The 26520-nt window shown below is 41.4% G+C and overlaps 1 long non-coding RNA gene across 6 annotated transcripts in view; it reads left to right on the top strand.

The window, feature by feature from the left end:
* The window catches only part of LOC144057484 (uncharacterized), a 196315-nt gene that overhangs the window by 40934 nt on the left and 128861 nt on the right, over positions 1-26520 (top strand). For 5 of the 6 annotated variants that reach the window (XR_013295263.1, XR_013295266.1, XR_013295270.1 and 2 more), the window contains exons 4-5: positions 13861-13933; positions 15463-15523. This is a non-coding gene — a long non-coding RNA (uncharacterized LOC144057484). Of the gene's footprint in view, positions 1-13860; positions 13934-15462; positions 15524-18736; positions 19063-26520 lie in introns of those variants that run through there. The other variant, XR_013295269.1, reaches the window with a different exon arrangement.

Below are 26520 nucleotides of genomic sequence, written 5' to 3'. Positions count from 1 at the left end.
GATGGAGGGAAACGCTCAATGAGAGTAAACAAAGAGCGATGTGAAGACGTGAAAAGAGTTGTGGGATCACGTCGGCTCCCTGGTGGGATCGTTGTCGTTAAAGGTCCAGAGGGAGAGGCAAGAAATGATCCATCCCTAAAATGAACCTGAAGATCGTTGTTTATCGGGAATTTATCTATATGTCTATTCTAAATGCGTTTAAAAAAACAAAGACTCACCCAGAAAGTAACTCTAAAACAATGATGTAATGTAGAGTATATATACTGTGTATATATATATATATATATATATTTTAAAATGTAAATTCTTCTTTCCTTTGGCCACTTGAAGAAAATACACATTGAATAGTGTTAATTCATTGCATGCTGCAGGGAGGACTTTGTAAGTAGAGTCGAGAGCAGAACATTTTCATGTATGCTCCTCTTATTCTGGCATTCTTTTTCTATATTTAATTTTTTGATGCTTCATGATTGAAACTTTTTTTTAACCCAGAGAGAAGGGGGAAATTATTTTGTTAATACCTGTGTACGTGTGGACAAAATACAGAAAGCAAAAGATAGTTTATAGTAGAACATTATAATTCGATCTGCATTCCGAGTCAGATCAGTTTTCAATTGCCCTGTTCCTTTCACAAACAAACGTTTGAGTTTGAGCAAACTTCTGCGTAAACTCTCAGACGAACAAGAGGCTGTGCGAGGGCGCTGCGAATGTCAGGGGACGTTTGCCTTCAACTTCCCACAAAGGAGCCGATAAGCGGGGACTGGCTGAGATGGCTGGCCGGCGCAACGCGTTGCGATAATGACATTTAGGCAGGGATAGTGTTGCAAAGCTGTTAATCTCTTTCATTGTACCAAGAAGATTAGTGCACGAGATGGGGCTGAATGACAGCGAAGGTAGCGTCCCTGGCATGCTTGGTTCCGCCATGAGCCAAGTACTCGCTTTCCACTGAGGACCAATTGTCATTCAGTCACAAAAGTAAGAAAGGACATTCTCTGCTACTACTTATGGAGAATTATGCACAGCACCCTTGTATAGTTATAATAATAATATTATTATTATTATTATTAATAATAATAATAATTAGACTGTGTAATTTAAAGTGCAATTTCTGCAGAAATGCTGAATGCTTATGAGGAAAATTGAAAGATAAATTATGTGAAAATTATTATTATTTTAATTGTAGTTAAATGACAAATTAATAAAAAGAAAAGTTGTGTTGAGAAGTTGTTTGTATGGAAGTGGGCATGGAAAGTGGGACTTTTAAAGTTCAATGTCAGTCCCATTGAAAATGAATTAGGAAAAGTTGATATTTAACAATAAATTGTGCCAATACTGTAAGTAATGTGGTATCAGACGATATATTCCCAAGATGGCGTACATTTTTGAAGCAAGTTGAAATTTGAACGGTGTAAATCCGATGTATTATGTGGGGAGTTATTGCACGGCAAAAAAGTGAGGAGAATAAAATGCTATAATAAGTAAGAATAAAGAATCCCAATAAGCATTCCCATAATAATAATAATAATCAACATTCCTGACTCTGTTACTAGAACGGTATGCCTTACTGTATATTACATTATTTTTTTTTCTACTGTATTCTATTTTTTATTTTTGAAACACAAACCTGGTTTTCTGTTCTCTTCTGAAAAAGAAAAAAAGCCAAAAGGTTCAACAGAAATAAAAATTTGATGCTTTCTGAGGAAGGTCCCTTGGGTTATATCTTGATTGTATTTACCCCTGATAAAGCTTCTCTGATTCATGTCGTGTTGTTGCTCCACGGTTCCAGCGTGTGGTGGGTTATTCACAGCCAGAGTCTGCTGAGGCTGTATTTAGACTATCTACCCACTTAAACCCCATTTGGTTGCAAAGTCACCACATTTTCTGGCCGCACAAAAGCAAGCTGCACCCGCTCCGGACAGCTTTCCCTGTTATGTGGTCCACTGGCCTTGCCGCTCCTTAAACTCTTTTTGCTTTTACAAGCCTTCGGGGAGTGTGCATTCATCAACACTTTGTCCGTCTCTTGATGCCCCTCTGCACACGCACTAGTCATTTTTATTTATTATCTCTTCTGACAGCAGTGGAAATGGTAGGAAGCTCTTTGTCATTTCTTTAGTGTCTGACAGTGTGCATAAAGTTTAGCATGAAGAACAAGAGAATGTCGGGTAAAGATGACACTCGCTGAAGCCACCAGAGTATTCGAGACGTCTCGCGTCGGTGTCACAAAGTGTCTGACTTTAGGTGGGAGAGGGAGGGGCCGGAACAGTGCGCGCTGACCTCCAGTACGTGCCTCTGGTCCCCCGGTGGTGCGGCCCTGGGAACAAGCTGAGTGCAGCGTGATGAAAGATAGAGGCTGCCAAAGTGACAAGGAAGTCATCTCAAGAGAGGAGATCAGTCTCAAAACTGGCAACTCCAACCTGTCAGCCTTCAACTCTAAAGCTAACCCCAGCAGCCTTTGCCCCCATCATCGATTTGCTTAAAAATAATTAACTTTAAAATAGCATTTGTGTGGATCACATACACTTTTAAAAGTGTTTACCGTAGAAACTTGTTTCACGAATTTAATTCGTAGAGCTGGGCCCTGCCGTTAATCGTCAATTCCCGTTAATCGTCAATGCCCACCTTTCTGCGTGTGCTTATTTGGCGAATGCATTATGACGCGAAGGCTCATAAAAATACACAGAATGAGAGGGACCGTATGTACTCACGACAATCGGCGGACGTAAATTTGCTTCCGTCTGTGCTCAATCCATGTATTTTTTCCAAGGCTTCATGTCATTGTGAAGTTGCCGGAGGGTGGGCATTGTCAAAGACGGGAATTGATGATAAACGGAAATGCCCATTTCTGTTAATTTGTTCAGTCATCACACCTGAACCGAAACACTTATTTTTAGAGGTGGGCGCTTCAATCAATTTTGAGTTTCTATCTTTCCTCAATTGTCAACAGTCGGGGCACCCTTCAGTCATCGTCAGTCTGTCAATATTTCAAGCCAAACCACATTGTAATTATAAATGCGTCATTCCTTAACGAAATGGGTGTCTGTCAATATTTCTGTCATTCGTCAGTTAAATAAATAATTGATGGACGAAAACCCACTTCGGGATGTGACGGACTGGCGGACAGTACTGACAGAATGCCCACCTCTGTCCATCGGTCCTACAATAATGGTGACCGAGTAATGACAGAACCGTGGTTAAAATAAAATGACGGACTGACAATTACAGTTTGGCTTTAGACCACTGATTGGCTGTGGCAGTTTGAAAAATAATGGACCGGCGATGACGGAAGGGTGCCCAGGCTACTGACGAATGACGGGCTAGTAAAATGTTGTAAAATGCCCACCCCTGCATTTTGGCTTCCTAAGAACACTATCACACTAGAGCAGTTTTGTAGCTATACTGAGGGCTAATTTACAGACAAAAAACAGTTACCTGCAATGCGTGACACACAGAGTGAATGAATAATGTTTACACGGTGCTAGACAAAGCACAACTGAACCTTTCGTCTTCACACCAAGACTGTTCGTGAAATCAAGTATAGTGCATAAATCCAGGCAATATTTGTTGAGTTCAGTTTTAGGTTCCATTGTACAATCAAATGATTGATCATCCATGACCAACTTTCTGCTATCATGAGTTAAATTTTTACAAAGGTTGTGACCAGTGTGTAATTCATCATTTAAGATTTTCTGACCACAGTGCCGCCAGACCGACCGCAGGATCTCCTTGCGACCTCCCAACTGCGGAGGCGCCAAGGTGTTTGTTTTCTCTCTCGCTCTCTCTCTCGCTCGTACACATCTGCCCTGGTTGATGTTTAGTCACGGACCTCGCTTGAATTCCCAGGTGTGGGATCACGCTGCGCTTTCGGCCCGAGTGGCGCCGGGGCGCCGCGGTGTTCCTGTCCGAGAGCTGTGTTTGCGACATGATGCAGGTTTTGTGGGGAAAAAGCTTTGTCAATTGTACAAAAGTTTCAAGCTTGTGCAGAACAAATATAAGCTTGTAAGCTAGGATCAATGTTCAGCTTCTGTTGTGTTTCTATTCATGTTTCTGTCATAAGCAAAAAGTGAGCATCTTCATACAAGACTTGGGCTCAGCAGTTCCCCAAATGCAGCCATCCCCCGGTGCAATTTGTGGCCTCAGTGGGCTTTTCGTCTTCTTACTTTCATGATGTTTATCTGCGAAAGCGCTGCAAACAGATTCCGCGAGCGACGACAGCCGTGAGAAGCATCGACGAGCACAGCAGGTACTCCTGAGCCGCTCTGTAACAAATACCTCTTAAAGACTCTTATTTAAATGCCCCATCTGCTTTGACAGGTGCTGTTTGAAATCTAACCCCACGGGGGACAACCTTGTAACTTTTTACGCGCCTCTTTGTAACCGCGCGAGCAGAAACAACGGGAGGCAGCCTCTCTTGTCAACCCGCCGCACTTTGAACAAAATACTGTAGGAATAAAAAAAAAGAGGGGGAGGGAGGCTTGGTGGGGGCAATGCTGATGCTTTAGAAAACTTTGACTCAAAGATTCCTCTCCATGTGGCGCATTGTCTTCTCCATTGCGACACGCACACGCAGAGAATTTTGTTTGTCATTTCTCCTGATTTGATAAAGCCTCCCATTTGATTATAGGACTAATAAAGCAGCCCTACCTGCTCTCCTCTGCCGTGTCCATGAAGATGAATTACCCTTTTAATAAATAATGACATGCAGTGAGCAATGACAATTACCTGACTTATTTTCCATTTGGGGTGCCGCTGCTCAAGGGGTGGCGGTGGTGGTGGAAGACACCTTATGCCGTCATGGATGGCCAAGCGTAAACTGCAAGCTTTAAGCTTTAATTACCTTGTTGTTTTTGTCCCTCCATCACGCCGGCCCCTGCACTCAATCATACTGCTGCCAGGGCTCCACTCAAGAGACCCCATATACCCCCCTCCTGCCACACGCACACACACTGATCCACACAGCACATTAAGAATACATTAATACATAACATCAATTTATATCTCCCCTTTGTCCTTCTTTGTTGCTGTTTTTGGTCTTTTATTTATTAACGCACATTTTTGTCACCTGTCATCAGGCCAGGGTTTAGAAATAATGAAAATAAAATAAAAGAGATCTGATTGGCCGCCACCCATGATTGTGAGCTTGTCAGAGCTGCCATTTCAACCTCCTGAAGGATAATTGCTATCAGTGTAATGATCACAGTGCTTTCATGTATCGGGCACCTCCATCTCCCACATATGTGCCATTAAGAGCAAGGTTGTCTTTGTTGATGCTTGCGCTTGGACATAGGCCAACACACACGTGCACACACACATATACACACACACTTTGTTAGCCTAAACATATTTCTAATAAGCAAAGCTATTCTCCTCGGGGGATACCAGCGAAAACGTTGGCCTGTTTTTATCTCGGCCCGCATCATCAAGGTAACATCAATAATTTATGGCGTCATCGCTGAGCCCGTCATCTGAAAGACTATTACCACCATGAGTTAAAATCAATTACACCACGGTGCCGACACTTAGCCCCTGAGCCAGGTAGGGGGGGGATTTCTTTTGCCCTCATGGGTTCTTCCAGCCGAGACATGACGGCGCTGAACTTGACATGAGAGAAGGAAGTCGTCGCTGTATAATTTTCCAACATTAGGAATGCGGGAGCTCTCCGAGAAAACAAAAGTGAGCGTGCAGGAGGGACAAAAAAAGCACATGCCAGACATCTTGGCATCTGCTACCATTAATTTAGTGCTCAGTGCTTTCAATGCGATTTCCTCCCGTGCGTTTCAGATGTGTCTTTCACGTCGCCCCCTGAAAACAAACGGCTTTCATTCGGAATTTGTCACCCGACTCGGCACATATAGTACATACACACACATTCACAACTCTAACAAGCTATATTAACAGTGTATGTATGGCTTAATCGTGAATAAATGTGTGTTGCTGACATGGAAACAAAGTCATCCTTTTAGAGCTCCAAAGTCCTGTCATTTTATTTACACACAATTCTGTTTTCTTCTATTCAGGATTTCTTTGAAAACATCGACCTTTTAACAAACACAGGCAGGATGTGTCTATGTAGGTTGGCTCCATTTCCTCTCTGATAAGACTCAGGTGCGTCTTCTTGCTGCTTGATAATAATAATAATGTTTAGTCTGTGTCGCCTTCTGAACACAATCCAGTCCAACGGTCGACAATAAAGCCGGAACCGTCCTTGTGACCTTGTTGCTGATAACCGTCTCCACAGTAATGACCCTTCATTGTTGTTCAAACACAATGGCGGTGTGGCTGTGCCACCCTGCTGCTAGTGGGCCTCTTTTGCTCTTCATGTCTCACTGTCTTCACGGTGTCACCAGCTGGAATAAATCACATTGTGAACAAGTTTGCAAGAGGAAATACTATTCGAGGTTTTGTTTGTATTTTTTTTTTTTAGTTTGACTTGTATTCATGACATGCAAAAGGGGACAAGCAGGTCTCTTTTCGGAAAGTGAAAACAAGACAAGAAACAAATATAGAGGCCTTCATAGATTGGTACCCGTCACATGTATATAAACGGGTGCATCGGAACCGTGCCGGGGGCAAATCTAGTTTCATTGAGCGTGTTTGTGGATTTGCGGACGCATTACATCCTGCTGGGAGTTCCGGCCGAGTTGCTACCATGGACTTGTATATGAACAATGTCGAGAGAAGTGAAGCCACCAGTTTCATGTTTGCGTAGAAGCATGTCAAATGAACTGCTCTTCTACTTTTTTCCAAGTGTGCGTCCAGTTAGCAGATCAGCTACCACATCTGTTTGTATATGCCATCAAGTTTATGCCTGTTTTTAAAACCTTTAGTAAATCTGCATGCATGCATGCATATACAGTACATTTATAATTTAAAATTCAGTGTATATTTGACCAAGAACAATTATTAGAACTCTTGATGCAATATTTTTCATATTAATGCCATCCATAGTGGGTCATGACGTTTCCACAATGTCTTTAAGAACACGAGGCCTGCTGCTTCAATGAACGTTTGTGTGTTTTGATTCCTACAATTTCTGTTAAAAATGCCATCCCCAACTTTTTGCTGACACATGCTGTTGTTGCATGCTCTGTTTCTGGAGGGTCTTTAATAAGCCATCTTAAATGACTTGCATTGCATTATTTGGTCAAACTGTTCTTCTGTACGTTTACTTTGTCTGGACTTTTAAAACTCCCTAAATTCTCTTAGAGAAACAGACTGCAGTGTGACACGGCTGGGGATAGAAGATATTTTTTTTTTTGTCTTTTGTTTTACTCTTGAGTGCCACTGACATGACAGCAGAGGGACTTCTGGCTTCCAGATGACGTCATGTATTGTTAAGCTGGCGGACTGCTTGCCAGCAGAAGGGCCATGTCACAGTTTATTCACCCATTTACCGTCACTGCTCGCTGCCTTATCAAGTAAATGGAGAAGTAAAAGAAATGAACAAACAGCACAGATCTGATTTTCTTCGATTGGAAACAGAGTGTTTTGGCCGCAGTGACTCATTGGTGAGGCCCACTTCCTTTTGATCTGTGGCACAGAAATGATACAAATTACATTTGGCCTCTGTAAAACACAATAAGCGCTCGGCGTGATGGAGAACATATTCATTTATTTGCAGGGAGCTTTAAGCACAGGGCTGCCATCCTTATCTGACGGGAGCCATCAGCTTCCTTTTTGAGACAAAATGCGGAGAAGCGGCGGCAATGACGGCGACGTGTGTTTGCTGCAGCCAATCAAAGTGGTTTGATTTACAGACACGCTGATTCCATCAAAATGTGGATTACCTCAGGATATAAGATGGACAGATTTTTTTTTATCAGAACGTTGATGATGGACAGACCTTGCTGTCTTATCTCTATCACGTTGAGCTTTACGCATTGCACAGAAGTTATTGTTCTTTTATATTTAAAGTTTAAAGTAGGAGCAGTCTGGAAGTGAAGCCAACAAAGGAGAGCATTTGATGTTGCCAATCTTAAACCATATTGCACAAGTTTTGGTACACAAACTACACATTTCACCTTCAGGAAGTGAAAATGTAAAAGCAACTTTTGCAGTCTTCCTCAAAGACATTCTACAAGGTTGTAAAATGTGTCTGTGGGAATGTTTTTCCATTCATACCACAAGAATGTTTTTGAGGTCAGGGTTCACTGATTTTGGACCTGAGAGAGGGTCCTTTTCACAATCTCTGTTCTATCTAGATCATCACATAGGTGTTTGATGGAGTTGAGGTCAGGGTTCAATCAAGGCCAAGCATCCAAGCATAACTTTATGGACTTTTTGTTCTGGGGGCGCTGGAATAGTAATGGGCCCTCCACAACAAAAACTGGAGCAAATGTCCAAACTTCTAATTATTCAACAATTTTGTCATAGGTATGTTCCAATATTCATTTGGGGTATAATCTTACTGAAAACCAGTTAACAATCATACTTTAAACTTAAAACCAGTCACTCTTTAAGTGCTTCAGAATGCAGTGACAGTTAGCTAATTGCAGACATGTAAACATCTGTTCTAATTATTTATCTTACTTTTTTTTTTTTTTTTATCTTTGCAATGCTTATTAATCAAGAGCAAATCAATACTGTAGCAGGACAGGCAATTGTAGCTTACCCGCTACAGCTTCCCTTGGTGTTTTGTTCAATGAAAAGCAATTAGGTCAGACGAGTGTCGTTCGTCTGTGAACATGGCAGGTCATTTAGGGGTCACAGCCCCTCCGTAAACCACTGTGACCTTTGTGACCCAATGATTGATATTCACTCTGTTAATGAGGCTTCATTTGAAGATAACAGTGGAGTTATGTGATGTCAATGGCTGTCTTTGTTTCAATCTTCACATTATTTTATTCTTTATGATGACACCTTTTTTTTTGTGTGTGTGGTAGTTTTACCTCTTGGGCAAACTAGACACCCATCATATGTTACGTGTTATAAGCGATCTTGTATAAAGTATCTGAAAGCGATACATGGGTTGAAATACAAGTAATAGAAAATATTACTTACTTATTTAAAAAGTTTGTTAATTTGTAGAATATTACTTGAATAAAAGTCAAATTTTAAGTATCTCACATTTGCAGTCATATCAAAAGTATCAAAAAATATTTATTAACATACTTCATTATTGGAAGTAGAAGTATGTATTAAAAAAAATGAGTGGTTGGAATTTTGATTATGTTTTTATTGTAGCGCTCTAATGTTGACGCATAATATTTTCAGGAAAACAATAGGCTTGAATTTGCTTTTTGGAAAATTGTCTGCTTTATTTTGTCTTAGAGTAAAAGAGATGGTTAGGGGAAAAGTATTGGGGGAAAGTTTTTTGTTTTAATTTTTTTAGGAAATGTAGTGGAGTAAAAGTTAACAAATGAAACAAAAATGTAAAAACTCTACTTAAGTGCAGTAACGTTGTATTTGCTGTAATCTGTCACAAGACTTCTAAGTGCCGGTGTGCGGAAGTTATTCTCTTCGATGCAAGCTAAAAATGAATGAGGCCACTGTACGTGTGTGTGTGTCTGTGCGTGTGTGCGCCCAACAGGAAGCACACAGCGACCCGAGGCCAGTGTTCAGACAACAGCAGATGTCATTCCTTTACCCTCGTCCTGAGTTTATAATTATCTTATTCCATTTTCTCATTCCGGTGTGCACGTGGTCTGAAGGGAATCCATTTGAAGAGAAAACCCTGTAATTAAGTGTATTGGTTCGCCCTCTTGCTAAGCTAATGGCTTTATTTTGACAGTGTTAATTGTCATAATTGTCAGAATGGTACCTCTGACATTCGGTGAGTAAGCGTTGTGTGCTGATGAAAGTGTTGTCATACATACTACATCTCAACCCGTTAATGCGGGCTACGTCTTTCCTCCCTCTTGCTGAGCCTTATGGGACGTTGCAGTGTCGGCTTTCTAATTGCCTCTAATGAAACGCCAGCCAGGGAGGTGATCCAGTCCTATTTAGATCTCACTCTTTTCAAGACAGACAGAAAGACAAATGGAAATAAATGGAGAGGACACATAGGGGATGCGGCGACCACTCACTGTTTACATGAAAAAGGGCAGAAAAGAGAAGGAAAGGGGAATAAATAGCACTGAGGGAACAATGGGATCATTTTACATTTATCCCTATCACTGATGCATTCAAATCAAAGATTCAAACACGGGTCTGATTGCATCGTGCATGGCTTTGCATGTTGTTTTGACACACGATGGTACAGTACATTGGTTTTCACAGCAGATGGTGCTATTCAAGGTCTGATGACTTCTGGCAACTCTCGCTTGTTTCTCAGAATAACTGGAAGACGGACATTGGAGATGTCACGTTCAAAACTGTATGTTAGGAAAGCGAGCCTGATTTCTCAGTGAAACTTGTTCGCAGCTCTACAACCCAGAGGAAGAATAATCCTACCGCAATTATTGCTGCTGCAGCAACAACAACAACAGGGTCACACAGCACTGAGACTTGAACCTAACCAAAGAGATACTGTAGATACTGTGAGTTCAAAGGCACTCATTTCGATGACTGTGTGCGTGAGTGTGTGTGTGTGTGTGTTGTGGTAAATAGCGTCAGGATTATCCGGCAGAGGAAAATGTTGGAGAAAGGAGACGTCGATGGAGAGCAGCTCCTCTGAGAACGCTTCTCTCCTCAGCTCAGGTCCAGATAAGAGAATTACGGCACGACAAGGAGAGTTGACAGAGCTCGCTATAAGTCTATTAGCAAGTTCATTAGAAACAAAGATCAGTTTGATAAGACAAAAGCCTCTTTAGTGAGTAAATAAGCATCCTTCACAACTCTTTTTCAACGCTTTTTTTTTAAGACACTCAAAACCTGACTGAGTCCTAATTGTTCCTTAAATGAGGACAAGCTGAACAAGAAAATCACCACCAAGGTTTTTTTTTTTTTACCTCTTTTTTGAAATATTGATAAATATGGTGGAATCTCAATTAGGCGTCGTGTATGAATGCAGATATTAAAAATGTGGTCAAGAATCTAATTAGCTGGATGTAATTAAACAGTCGCACACAGGGTCATTAATCTTTCCCGTGGACCTTTGATGTTTTGCATACTGTCTTGCAAGTCATTAATAAAATTCATAACACTTTTCTTTGTGGTGTTTTATCATAGCCCCCCCCGTCCCCCTACCCCCACTCTCTCCCTTCTATGTTTCCCCCCTGCCTCCCCCATCATCCTCAGCTCCTTGGGAGACGGGCCCAGCGCAAGTGTCAACACATCACAAGGGCCTCTCCTCTAGAGTTAATTTACTTTTTGTGCATATTACATTTTAAAGTTGCACGCACCGCGACCCCACCACCACCACCTCTCCTCTTTTTCTTTCCCTCTCCCACCCTCTTTTTTTTTTTTGAGAGCACAATTACAGCGGCAGATCAAATTAAATTCTTCTGCAAGCACAGCTCATTTGGAGTGTAAAACATTCCTCGGCAGTGTGCAGCCGAGTGTGCGGCATGTCAGCGCCTCGCAAGACGGTGAGGGAAGAAAACTGAATTGTGTGGCCCATTGTGTCCCCCGTAATTAAATCCCCACAATCAGTCCATCTTAAATCACTGCCAACATAAATATGAAAAGGCGGCAGGATGAGCTTGAGTACTTACGTGACCGTCAACACAACAGACTAATATATGTTATGGAAATGGGACTCAGATTAAAATGCCCACAATGTAAAAACGCAAGAAAATTAGTATACAAGTGTACTTTAATGAACAAATATTTGTTCCTGTGACTAAAGCTCTGACCTAAGGAGCATTTTTGTGTGTACGTGTGTGTGAGTGTGCGCCTGTTTGTGTGCCCGTGTGTGTGCAGTCAGCAGTGAGTGACATTAATGCACAGCTATCATGGCGAGTGTCTAAGTGTTTGCCGAACCCCAGGAGGACAAATTCTCGTCAAACGCTGACAGCGGAGAGTCGCTCGGAACAAAACAAAATGCATTACTGAGTCCACTGAGTAAAACAAACCCAAACAAACGTTTTTACAATTTGTTTTCCAGCCCTCGCACAAATGGAGTGTGTGTTTATTAACGTCCACGTTGGCTGAGAGGCATTTAGAAGGCAGCGGTGACATTAAAGTTTAGATGGAACGTCGCAGTTTGACAAATCCCAGCTAGGTTACTTTGTTGATGTTCTTTTCATCTAAATCATTGACCACCAAAATAAAATGTTGAATGAAATGTATGATTTTTAATTAGCTGTTGCTTTGCTTGATGTTGTTATTATTAATATTGTTATTATTGTGAAATGTATTTTCACAATAAAATGTTATTGTAATATAAAATGTACCAAAAATACTTTTTAAGTTTTGGTATATTTTTTTCCATTTAATAATAATTTTCTGAGCACAAAAAGTTTTTAATTTTTATTTTTTATTTTTTAAATCTGTTGTTCACACATTTTCGACTGTTCATGTTCACTGGAGGAGGCTTTGACAAGGTTTAGCTCCAATTAAGCTTCTGTGCACAAATGTAGCAGATGGAGAAGAAGGGAGGGGGGCACAAAACTTCCATATTATACTTTGGCTCAGAGGTTTCTCTCCGTTTGCCCCAGTCAAGAAAAATTTGGATGAGCTGGCAAACAGTGCGCCTAATTAGTGGAGGAATTCTTCGAAAACACGCTCTGTCTCCATTCCTCACATGCAAACACTGTATATATTTAGCACTCTTTTCCTTAAATATGGACAGTTTTGACTTTTTCTGGACACATTTAAACACGCTTAGTTAAGAAATAATCCTAATCACAAATGGAAATTACTGTCGAGATGAAATATTTTTTGTAGGTAGTGTACATTTCTGTCTGTGTTTTTTTGTCTTAGTAGTTTTTGCGTCATCATTTGTGCAGCGCTCAATGTGAAAGAGACAATGGGCATTTCGAAGCGCAGCAATGCCCGGTGTGCCAGCTCCTCCCCTTCCTGCTCTCTGAGGTCATATGAGGAGCAGCTGGGCATGCGGGACGCACTCCTCGCAATCTGCGGCTATTATATAATTTCCTGTTCTGCTTCCTATGGACGTTGGATGCCAAAAGAGTGGGAGGGGGGACGGTGGGTTTGGGGAAGGTAAGGGAGACTCCCCATTAGCTATAATGGAAACACCAAAATGCAATGAATCGGATTGAAATTGATGGTGAGCCACCTGGTATTTAAATTTTTCAGGTACACATGATAGAGAAAGGCCACATGCAGATGCTTGACACACAAAATACAAAATAAGAACCTCACAAACAGCTACAGTAGGCCACACCCCTTAAAGACAAACATGCAACCCCACATGTTATGACTCTGCTTGTCCCAATTGTTCAGGAAATACGTACACTTTATAAAACATTTGATTTATTTTCTCTCTTTTGTTACAAAAAACAAACAAACAAAAAATGGCGGTGCTCCTGAGAGCTAGAACAGATTATTTCAATATTAAAATATGAAATTGATTTGATAAACAAGCACATCAAGTTATGAGCTTGATCATGGAGAGAACACAACTCAGAAATTGAGGTATGACTGCACATGAAACAGAATATTTAAAAAAGAAGAGATGCACTGCTAAATATAAAGTGCTAAGAAAAGCACATTTCGTGTGATAGCAGGAGGTTATGAGAGGTATTTGCTCACCTGATAAAATGGCAGTTGTACCCGTCTCTACGAAAGCTTGAGCAGATAAATGTATTTAGAGCGCGAGCACAATGGTGGAGGTGCTTATGTTAATCCAGACACTTCTTTTAAAAACGGTGGCAAATAAGATAAGCCGCTTCCTCAAGGTAGTGGAGAGAAAAGGAGTGGGAATGTGAGGCCCCTTCCAAGTTTGTGTTAGAGCATTATTTCTATAATTCACACCAACTCCATATGTCCCACAATGATATTGTCCTCTGCTCCCTACAGGAAGAGGCAACAAGCAAGTAGACACAGTTTGAACAGCAGGAAATAGCTCATTCGTCCAGGAAAACCTCAGTGGGTAGGTCTTATTTAATCTCTATGATTAAATTAGCAAATCATATTCCAGCAGCTTGTTTTAATTGGTTCCTCGTTCTATTGCTGTTTATGTAACATTTCAAACTATTTTAACCCTTCAGAGGAAATATTTGGAATTCACAATTTTTGCCCTTATCAATATTTGAAGAACAATTTCAGACTTGGGGCCTGATTTTCAAAAACATGAACAAACTGGATTACACATGCAACCATGTTAAAGTTGATCTACTAAACGGGTGAATCTTGGTCTGTGTCTGCCAAACGGGCAAAACTGCAGTTTCTACTCAAATTTACAAAACATTGGAGTGTGTAGATGCAAATAGATTATCTTAGAAGACAAAATGGGATTTTATTGAATCCTGAGATGGATTGTCTTATTTTGTGTTTTCAAATAAAACGTGAAAGGCATTATTGTGACGAGGATAAGGCAAAGGCAAAACGAGGCCACAGGGAGAACGGATCTTTTCAGCTTGTGACACTTTTGAATTGTCAGAAACAAAAATGATGAAGACATTATAGGCATATCTTCTGCACAGCAATGACATTTTGGAGCATCTGCGTGATCTAAGGGCTGTCTTGAAGGCAATCACAAGAAGGAGTCATGTCATCACTGTATATCGGTGATGGTAAAAATGCATTTGCTTACGTCTCAGTTATTCAAGCACACCCTAGCAATTGGTGGTAGCCTCTCCCAAATTTTTGGGGTGTGCTGTCCCAAGTTTTAAACACAATGTTAAACTGGTTGGGCAAATACAGTACATCCAATTGCCATTCACTTGGGATGAGTTAAGTCAAACAAAATATGGCTTTTAGTTGGTGCTGCCTTCCCTGAAATAACAATTTCCCTCCGCCGACATAGAGGTTATGTACTGCCATCATAATCATAGCAATATATATTTTTTCGAATGCCTGGTTAGTTTTTGATGCTTGATAAATATATACTTTATTAATCATTTCAAATTCACTGTTCCAGGGGTCTTAACAATGAAAAACAAAAGGGTAAATCTGGCATGCTGAAATAAAAATACTCAGATAGGACCGCAAACTCTCCTTTCAGCACAGAAGACTAAATACTCTGATCAGACTGATTACCGAAGGAAATACTGTGCTTAATTGGCACATGGACGTAAACGTGAACTCAATATTGGTTGAATAATAGACTATTCCATGCTGCTTTTTTCATTGTTTGGATCCATCTTATATCTACAGAAAACAATAATTAAAAAATAAAATAAAAATAATAATATTTTTTTCAATATATGAGATAAAATGAAGTTAATAATTTCAGTGTCATGTGAAAGTCCAAAATAAGGTACGTAGTTACGTTGTTTGTGTGTTTAAGAAAGGATTTAAAGTCAACTGTTGATAATTCAAATGCTTTCAGTTCTGCGTGATGTTGTCCTCACCTTGTTTTGCAGCCATTTTAACATTTTATGTGAAAGCGGTGAAATAATTTGTGGCGCGCTTTGAGCTTCCGCTTTCTTTTTTTCTTCTTGTGCTGTAATGTTTTAGGAACCCAGGAGAGCGGCTCCCCAGGGACTCATGGGAACTAACCGTGGCGCCAGCCTGGCAGGTATTTTCTCTCACAAAGAGTGTTTGTTTTATTTCACAAGGAACATTTCTACATTCTACCTCCCTGTGTCCCTCGCCTCTTCACACTGAGATTCGTTGGAGGGGATTTTATTATGATTTTATTCACAAGCTGCCTTGAAAGCTGCATCATTAAAGGGGCCGCTTAACAAAGGCAGCTAATGAAAAGGCACAATAGATGTTGATTAGACAAATGTCAGTGGCAAGATCACAGTCGTGTTTACCTGAAGACACCTGTCTTCTCACATTTTCAACTGCTTAATTGGATTAATTGCAGCTCAAGCATTCATTGAATTTCGGAATGAAAGGCATTTTGCTCAGTGGAGATTGTGCTTTTGTTCTGTTTTGTATTCAGTCGCATCTCTGCTGTGTGCACTTTCAGTCAGAATGGATGAATAATGTTGAGGTGATACTTTGGCTTGTCATCACCTCATTGCTGGGACACATGTCAACCCTGGAGCGCCGTCCTGCATGTCACATACTGTCCGCAGTCGTCTCACTCAAAGCGTTCCCATCTTACATTCCAATCTTTACACACAAGGCCTCACGTGAATTTACACCTGGGACATATGACCAAGCGAGCTGCACTGGAGCAATTTGGGAGCATCCAAGCATTGACAACATGTTGTCCTGGCTCATTTTTGGGAATGACAGCTTTTATTCGGGAATTCTAGCAAATTGGATTGAATTTGCTTGGACAGTCTCCTGTTCTCAGTTATTTGAAGTAATATTTTGCATTGGAACACAGCAGCTTTTAGCAATTTTGGAACGTGTGCCATTTTGTCCACACTGTTGAATGGAGGTTATGTTGCATGCCTGTTTACTTTTAGCAGCCTGCTATGGAAACCTTTTGAATGATACAATAGTGCATTTACACGCAGGATTGGCAACCTGTGCAGCATAAAGTGCTTGTGAAAAGCTCTCGAAACACGCAGCCAGTCAGTGGGGGAATGAAGGAGGCTGAAGATAAGAGTCGACTTGTAAAACATAATTATATTTCTGTCGCTGGGGTGCGTGGCCATTGAAAAGGATGCGCGTAACCTGTGATTCATGCATGGCAAGAAGTTGTCTCTGGGAAAAAAAGAACAGCAGTTAAATTGCAGAGGTAAGAAGCCTTGAATACAGTGGATTCGGGTCATAGAATAATTTGATTTCTGCAGGCAATTTCTACAGGGAAAAGGATTATATCTTTACTTTTCTCTCTGAGGATGAGGAAAGGTCTGAAATTATTAAAATCCCGTAAAACAGGTTTGGGTCTGAACAACTCCAGAAAAGGGAAATGTTGAACCCTGTTTTCGTGCCACAGCGCTCACACAACTTTCCTGCTTATTTTCTGATGTACATTTGATTTGAAATTCAATTCATCAGAATTGCTCCAGAAGGGGTAAACGTCCGCTTTGCGTTTGTATTAATTCACAAAGGGTTTATTTGACTTGGTAGGTGGGTGCAGATGTGTATCAACACTTTGTATATCAAGGAATATTGAGGGTTTTTCTTTACACCCTACAACAATTTTAGAAAAGTAAAAATCAGGTTTTATCAGAAAACATCAGAGATTGTCGAGCAGGCTTGAATACTATCTACTCTTTGCTGGATGTAATGCTTGCTGCTTCAGCTTCCGTCCATTTTAGTGCAAGTGTAAACAAACAAGAGGTTTCCCAGGCACTGACTGACACTGCTGTCATATCCTCCCGCCTCCAGCCAATTTCTTGAACTATTTTACTCCTCAACTTGCATCTCGTGACTTCGTTTACATGCAGGCAATATTTGGGTTAACGTCAAAATTGTGGTTTCTGAAACATTCGGGATGACCACCGTATACATGGTCATTGTGATTAATTGAAACCACAACATGTCATTACACAAATAAACATAATTTAAGTTTTTAGCTTTCTACGGTCAATAAAAACATTATATTCATGCCACTCACCACACTAATGAAGCAGCTCGTCGTTGTTGACGTCTGGTTGTGTATTTCCGGTGTGTTGCCTGTCAGTCACACAAACGTATTTACACATACGTAACACTGGCATTTTTGCCGTTGAGACAGAAAATAACATGAAAACACAGCGGAGAAATCTTAATGTGTTCAAGTTAGGCTCATTGAGTGAGTGGGACGGTGCCACAGATCGTAGGTACTCAAAAGACCAAGATTTCTTGTCAATAGAGCATGCGCAGTACAAAAAAATATGCCTTGTTCAATCCAGGTACCTCGATACATATTTATATGGCGAATAATTCGGGTTACGAAACGGGTGACTAAGGGGTCTCATTCTGGGTTTTAAAAACATGAATAAGAGAATATTCTGGTTTTTGCTCATTTACATGGCCTTCCAAAACCCAAATATTGCCAATATTCTGGTTAAGGGTTATTGACTGCGTGTAAACGTAGTCACCGAGTTCAAGTATCAATGCACAACACGTGGTTCGGAATTCCTGCAGTTTCTGCCAAAGTGAAGAACCTCAGGGAATGTGATAGAACCTGAATTAAGCAGGTTGTCATCATATGCCAAGAAAATCTCGCTATTCAAATGCATGAGAGTCGTATTTTATTGCCGAAAACACACAATTGTTCTGCAGGGCAAAGATGTGATGTGCATGTGGAGGCCTTTTGAAGTATGTTTTAGTTCTGTCACAGAGATATTATTGGCATCGTCTGGTACCATGTCTTGGAGCTAGATGTGAAAGATCAGAGTGATATCTACCCTGGCGGGATTTTCCAACCCTGTCGGGATTTGAAATCGAGGTTAACCTCCATAGCTGTCACCTTCATCTGTCCCCTCCCCTCCCCTTTCCCCCAACTGCTCCTGCCAGACAGTTTCAGCTTGAGCCACCTAAGTTTGCCAAAGTGCACTTTGTGCATGATCAAAGTCATGTAGTCTTTGCTTTTGCAGTGTGCGAAGCATGATAACATTGCTTGGGTGCATTGTGGACAGCATTGTTTGTCGCCAGTCTGCGGGCGGGGACCATCAGAGCCAGACTGCTGCATTTCTCTTCTGGAATTGTAATTAAAATTGAATAATTATTTCTCAGCGGCCACATTCCAAATAAACAGACTGACAGCTCTCTTTTCTTCTTCTTTTTTTTTTTTTTTTTTGCGCCCGGTGAAGGCCCACAGTTCAAATCCCCCTGGTGGTGGCTGTTTCAGTGGCTGACTGAGGCTGACACTTCTTGGGTTTATTATCTTTGTCTCCAGCCTTGGCCCTTCATCCCCACACTGCTGCTGCTGGCATCGGCCTCGGCCCGCTCTGTTCGGCACTCCACTTTTGCTTTCCACATGAAAGTGGCTGCCTGCTGAGAGACCCGACCGACCACGTGGCCTGGACTGCACCTTTCTCTCCCAAAACTTTCCTGACCTAATTAGCGCCAAATTAAAACGGACAGAACACATCCATTATTCATTTCTTGGGTTGGAGTTGTGAAATAGACATCGGGCCAAAGTGTTGCAGGCCCTCTGGTGTCAGCTCGCCTTAACTGCCGTTCCGTTGTAACACAATGCAAGTTAATGAGCGCCGCATGTTGTTTTCCATCGGGCACGCTCTTTGTCTGGCTGCAGCTTTGGACAGGCAGCTTTGTGTTGTTTCAAAATTTTCTTCTGCAAGTCATTTATAGGAATGGGAAATGATAAAAACCTGGATTTAGTAGTCAATCAATATGTTTGCACAAAAGTGGACTAATTGATTATTTATGTTGAAGAGTTTTAAAGATCCACGTGTTGGGGAGGAGCTCTGAGGAACACAAATCCAAAGCAGATGTCAAGCAGAGCTTGAGAGTGAAGGTCAGGAGAGTTTTGGCAGACTGTTGATGAAGCTAATTAAAAGCTTTCCACTTTGGACTGAAATATGAATGTGAGCGACCGCATGCTGGAAAAAGGTTTGTGCTTAATTGATAGATTGGAACATTTTACAGTAAATTGGGCGCTGTTGTGAAAAATCACTTGCAGAGCTCAATGATTGGATTTATTTTTTGTGCTTTCCTCCTTACACCCTAAAAACGGATTGGCCAAATTGACCCCCCAAAAAAAGGTTACGTTTGACCAATCTAGCTGGTAGTTATGTGTCCGACATATCCTTTGGTTAAAACAACCACTCTAGAATGGTAGGTGTTTTCATTTTTAGAGTGTAGTCTGTATTTTTAAACAACTTTCTACATATGATGGTCCTGGTAATGCATATGACTGTTCTCTTCCGGAATGATATAACAAACCTCAAAGCAAATGTGCCAATCGGTATACAGCTTCAGGTTCCACATAAGTGTCGAGGTACAACATTCTCTAAGTTGTCATATCAGTGGTGTTCAAATGCAGCTCACAATCTGGGCGAGGAGGACAGATACTGGCTGCGATATGTAAAGGAGGCGAGATCAACCGTGCAGTCATGTCATAGCCCACGGCAACGAGCTGCAGATGTAACAAAGACGACGGGCCTGCCGATTGTCAGGAGGCACGGATAATGATAGCTTTGCATGTAGGGTAGAAGGCGAACATCAAGGCCGTGCACATGGCAGCGCACCACTTTAAAGACTGTGGCACGAGAGGGCCCATGGGGGCCAAGATGGCCCTGATATGGCCCCCAGTGGCTCACCGTCTGATGGCAGTGGCAGGTAACAAAGCAAATTGGAGCCGGTGCAAGCTTTGGCTTCTGACAAACTTTTGTTCTTAAATATATATTCTCACCACCCTGTGACTGGATGCATGCACCCATCATGTTGGACAAATAATGCCACACATGCTACTGCTTTGAAATTAATACATTAAGCAGTTTTATAAATAAATAAGGTTGGATTCACTTATTTTAAAGACACACTCTGACATACAGCAGTGACATTTTGCTTCTGGTTGTGTCAGATTTTTACTTCATTAACAGATACGATATGACAGGATTTCTGCAAAACAAAATCTATTTTCTTACACATTTGGCCCCACTAAGTTTGCTGTCTTCATGGTTGCTGCATATCCTGTGATATCATAGACTGCCGGGGCAATTAATGAAATTATGATAGAGAGCTGGAGTTAGTTCAGGCGAGCATGCAGCATTTCCCCTCTGAGTATTTATGTCTTGATTTTGTGTGTATTCTGGTAAAGACGGCAACTTTTCACTTGGCGGGACTCCTCTTAATGACCGTTGGCTGCCAAATGTTTCTTCACAAGCTATGAACATCATTTCTCCCCCCCCCAAAAAAAGGAAAAACTTTATTCTGCGCCCAATCCAATTATGAATACTTTAAAAAGTTCACCAGTAATTGCAAGACGTTGCACTTTTGGGTCGGAGCTGCTGAAGGGTAAACAAAAAGAACGTTTCGAACATGTACAGGAAGAAAAATAAGATTTGCTTGTGGCTGTCTGGGGATGATGCACTATAGTATGTGACCTCTGAGAGTAAACAATCAGATCTGGTCCATTTGCCTGCAGCTACTTGTTTTTATTGGATTTCAAAGGAAGAGGTCGCCAAATGACGCTGATCCCGCATCAAACTTCTTGACACCCGTGTTTCATTTCCTACCAATTAAAAAGATGCTCATATAGAAGGTAGCTCCTAGATCACTCTTATACACGCACTAGCAAATGTTTTTTAAATGGACAACTTCCTAATAAACAACCCTGACAACTCAAATGATAAGACTGGACATGAAGAACAAGAATACTCACTAAGCGCATACCTCAACAAGAGGTGAAAGAGCCTACAGCAAATTACAACCTATTCTGCTTAGAGTTGACATTTTGAGTTATTTTCTTTTTGTTTACAATTAAAAAAAAATACCAGGTGTCTGTGACAGTAAAGTGAAACAAAGCAAAAATAAAAGCAAATGCATCGGAAAAAAGTTGTAATGTGACATATCTGGTAGTTACAAAATACACTATATCATAGCAGATGGTGAATAAAAGGTCCTAAAAAGGCAAAAGCCAGGTGCAGTGATTGTAAACAGTATACATTTTCAAAAGTTTGCAGAAAACAAAAGATTTACTTGGTTGTTTAATTTCATATTTGGCACCAGGGCAGACCAACTATGTGCTATGTAAACAGTTCAAAAGTAAATGCTTGATAATATTTTATCTTTGAGGAGATTTGCCATTACAATTAAATTAAATTGTGAAAATAAAACTTTGGTGTATGGGGGACGTCTCAGTCCTGTCCTCTCCTCTAGCCTCACGATCCACAAAGTGACGGCAAACTAACATTAGATGCGGTATATCTGCTCGCAACACGTTTTTTTTTAAATATATTTTTTATAAATTTTCTTGAAAACTTCTTGGGTCGTGGACAGTTTACTTGGGTGGCCCACCCAAAGTATTAACATGGTATGGGAAACACAGATTTTTGTGTAATTTGATAACAAGCAACCCATTGGCCTCACAATACCTGTCTGTCGATTTCTTGTCTTCCAACCTGTAACTGAGACAAGTTAGTCATTGCTTGTTACTAGATCAGCGATGGACAAACTCGGTCCTCGAGGGCCAAAGTCCTGCAGGTTTTGGATGTTTTCCTTCTCCAACACAGCTGATACATGATCAGCTCATCACCAAGCTCTGCATAAGCCTGTTAACGATCCTGTTGATTGGAATTGGCTTGTGCTGGAAGAGGAAAACCTCCAAAACCTGCAGGGTGCTGGCCCTGGTTTGCCCACCTCTGTACTAGATCCATGGATGTTGTGGTTACACAAAACAGTGGCTACCCTACTGCGCTTGTGCTCTGCTACAACATGTCTTGCATTAATGTGGTAAATTAAGCTTGAGGTATTTTCTTGCACATATCCATGCTCTCCTCCACAATCCCATCAGACAGTTAAAAAAGAAGGGTTACATTCATTGGTCCAATGCGGTCTCGCATTTTACAACATGTTATTCGCCTGATTTTCTGGTGCACAAATATCTCTCGGTAGATCTTACGCACTGTTCTGTACCAGGAATTAGGGGACTGTGGAAAGTTATGGGTTGCCTGAAGTAATCATCCGTTTTTATTTATTTCAACTCATTATTTTATCTGTAATTAATTAAACTGGATTCAATCAAATGCATTTGCCTTAAAAGAAACAAACACCCCCTTTGTCAGGCTTGCAGAAGATTTCTTTTTTCAACTGCATAGTATCGATAATTCATTCTCAATGTCCCACTTGTGCTACAATACTACATGGTTTCCCTCTAGTGGTAGGCGGAAGAATCACCGTCCAAGTGCATTTCAGTTGTATTGAACTTTTTGTTCAAAATAAATGTGCAGTACCTTACCTTTGTAATCTTATAGAAATAAAATTTCTGCCTTGTTTTTTATAAACATTACCAATTACGCTGCTGTATTTTCATGTTTTGGTTATGATGGTGGTACTCAGAGAGCCAAGTATGAAGTGTGGTAGTACTGATACTTGGTGAAAAAGTTAGAGACTCACTGGACTACGTAAATATTTTTGGGGGTTCAGTAACTAAACAAGGACATCAAGTGTAACTTCGGACTTGGTGATTAATTGTCACCAGTTTTCACCTATTCCTCAGATGGGAAGATCAAAAAATATTTTGACTGCAAGGTGGAGGATTTTTCCCAAGGAAGAGCAACAATGACAAAATGACAAGCTGCGCCTTCATCCGCAACAGGGATAAAGTATACAGCCTGAGCCTGAACTGACGTCTGTGTCGACACGTCTGGTTCAAAGGTTAAGGGAGCTGTTATTATTGTCACATGATGCCGTGTGGTGTTTTGTTCTGATTAGTGCACTACTAAGTCTCACACAGTATTTGTTCTATGGTGTTGCTGTCTATCACAGAGTTTCCCTTCCTTTATTGAGCCAAGGTACCCATTTTAAATAAGAATTTCAGACAAATTAAGTGACACTGGGGGATTTCCTGTGGCACACTTGATGATATTATCACAACACACTAGTGGGGGAATCCTTGCTCTAGACGAGCACAATTAGCAACTGAGTTGCTTGCACAGATGATGTTCTTCTGTTTAAACCCTGCTGAAATGAGTTGACTTTTTAGATTAGTCCTCGATTCCTGTATTAACAAGTCATCAAGGTGCTCATCTGTCATCTCTGTTGCCAGAGCAAATGAATAAAATATACTTCACAAAACAAATGTACACATTTGGCTCAATTGGAGGAACAAGAGAATTTATACAGCAAATTAAAGCAAACAATTTCAGGTTTTTATTCCCTGTCTTCATGCTACAGTTAGCCTGAGGCTGGCGGTTTGAATGTCTCCAGAACACACATCACTATGCTTATATAAGCTTCTCATCTCGCCTCCACTTCTTGCTTTCTGAACCAGTGCAAATATTTGGAAAGGTGATTGGTTACGGCTCTGAAGTGGCTGCCTGGAGCCAGTGAGACCTTTTTGATTGGAACAGCGCTGTGTAATAATGTACGGCATCGGCACAAACGCAGTTGCATGACAGTTAAGCACGACAGTTGAGCATGAGCTATTTTGCTCATTTTAGTCTGATGAAAGTGAGGTATTCTCCAAATCTGTGGCAGTTTAAAATAAAAGCACCCATTTGTCAATTACCTACCGATGAATTAAAGATGAGATCATGTGCATTGCAGAAAAGATGTTTAATCTCCCTTTCAAAGGCTACCCACCTCTAGTAGGAGTGCGATCTTTGGACTCCTAGTTGTCTGCGAAATAATTTCTACACTTTATTTGATTTAGTGAGCAAAACTGTGGTACTGGATGAGGAAATTTGAATAGTGCAGAACACGTATGAGGGTAGCAAGACAGTAGTGAGGTGTGCTTTAGGTGCGACAGTGGAGTTTAAGGTGGATGTTGGTCTGCATCAGGGACCAATTCTAAGCCCCTTCCTCTTTGCAATAGTGATTGATTAGCTGACAGATGAGGTTGAACTGGAATCCCCATGGACCTTGATCTTTGCAAATGACATTGTGATCTGCAGTGAAAGCAGGGAGTAGGTGGAGGCATGCACTGGAAAGGAGAGGAATGAAGATGAGCAGAAGTAAGACAGGATATATGCATGTGAATCGGAAGAGGAAGGGTGAGGCTACAGGGGGAAGAGAGAGCAAGGGCAGAGGACTTGAAATACTGTGCTTGGGATCAACAGTCCAGAGCAATGCTGAATGTGGTAAGGAGGGGAAGAAACAGATGCAAGCAAGTTGGAATGGGTGGAGGAAAGTGTCAGATGTGTGAAGAATTGACAGTGAATAGATGACAGGAAGTAGAGCTGGAGGTGGTGGAAATAAGGATGTTGAGGTTATGATTGATACGGTTAGAAATAAGCTAATCAGTAAGACAGTCAAGGTTAGATGTTTTGGGGAAAAAGTTAGACCCCTAGATGGTTTGGACTCGTCCAGAAGAGAGATAGTGAATACATCGGTAGAAGGGTGATGAGCATGGAGCTGCTGCTGGGAAAGAGAGCAAGAAGAAGACCAAAGAGAAGGTTGATAGATTTAGTGAGGGAAGACATGAGGGCAGTTGATGTTAGAGAAGAGGATGCAGAAGATAGGCTTAGACGGAAAAGGATGATATGCTGTGGCGACCCCTAATGGGACAAGCCAAAAGGAAAAGCAGAAGATTTGATTTAGTGAGCCACATAAAATGATGGGGTGTGCCTGATGTAACACACATGCCTTGAATTTGACACTTGTTTTGTTTGGGAATTTCCTAGTAAAGGAATGGCATTGTAGCCCTCGGAATTGCAAAGGAATGGCGAGATGACTTTTGCTTAATAAAGTGTAAAGTGAAGGTTGGCTCCCCCTGAAAGAAATCACACATCTTGATTTTCTATCCTGTTTCTGGTCTTTCTTAGGAGGAATCCTCCCCGGAGGCTTTTGTACTGGCCCAATAAGCAAGGTGGAGAGCAACGTTAGTAACAAGCTCCTCTCTCGCCACTCTGTACTTGTGTAGAGGCCGCTCTCGCTGCCTTGACAGGGACAGCTCCCTGCCCGTTTGATGTCGGTTTGACGGTCAAGAATAATGGTGCGTCGGGGGACTATTGTCATCCCTGTCAATAAGATGGCTGCGGGGAGAGGATGAGAGGGGAGGGTTCTACCTTCTTTTGTAGCTACCGAGGAGCCAGTGCAGCGTCTTGTCTGGACATCGGGCCGTGTTATTTGAACTCATAGCTGCATAGTGACGTGTCACCCTCGAACAGCTCGTCGTCTTTGGATAATCCCCACTCTCCTTCCTCCAAGCCTCTCCGCATGACAAACTTCCTCCCGCCGCACACTTTTGATTCACACACTCGACTCGTGTCTTCTCAATGTCAAACAAAGCCTTGAAAAGTCCTGATCATTTTCTTTCTTTTTTGTTTGGGTGGAATCTAACAAGGATCCTTTTCTCTTTGATGTAATTAAGCTCCTGAGGCTCGATCCGCATGTCAGAGTTAATTTTTTCCCAAGCATGGCGGGGAGCTATCAGAAGACTTCAGATGTCAGGCACGCTTTCAAGCTTCACGGCACCTCGTTTTTCCTCCACCTCGTCTAAAAGATAGAATGGGGGTGTGATCTTAGGAAAAACAAACGGACGCCCGCCACTGCTACCCTAATAGTCCTCATCTCAACTCCAGCATCCCCTTGGCACCTTTTTGTGCAGCCGCCAAAATTGCCCACCTGTAGCCAGCAGACTCAGGAGTATATTTTATTTTTAATGGGTTTCTGTTGAGCAAGCAACCTGTGTCCCTCCCAACTCCTCTACTGCTAATGATGTGTCAGAGGACACCCATGAGTTCCACAAGTCGTTGCCATCCGTTGGCACCGGTGGAATTAGGAAATGTGAGGATGCTTGGGTGGTTACAGCCAGAGGAAGTGGCCCTCACAGGAGTTGATAAAAAGGGCCAGGCCAAGTGGACAAATAATGAAGCTCATAAATGTGAGGAAACGTTTTTTGTTTTGACTCACCTGCAGGGAACTGCCATTAAAGTTCAGTATGCTTGATTTGAGCTTGTGGGTTGCAAGAAGAGCAAGAAGAGGCAAGAAAAGTAGAAAGAGGGTTATGATTTTTCTTTTGGTTTCAGACTCGACCTTCTACAGCTCGACCTC

The sequence above is a fragment of the Vanacampus margaritifer genome, chromosome 1 (genome assembly GCF_051991255.1).
Source record: "Vanacampus margaritifer isolate UIUO_Vmar chromosome 1, RoL_Vmar_1.0, whole genome shotgun sequence".
Taxonomy (NCBI): Eukaryota; Metazoa; Chordata; class Actinopteri; order Syngnathiformes; family Syngnathidae; genus Vanacampus; species Vanacampus margaritifer.
This window is presented reverse-complemented; position numbering and strand designations above follow the sequence as displayed.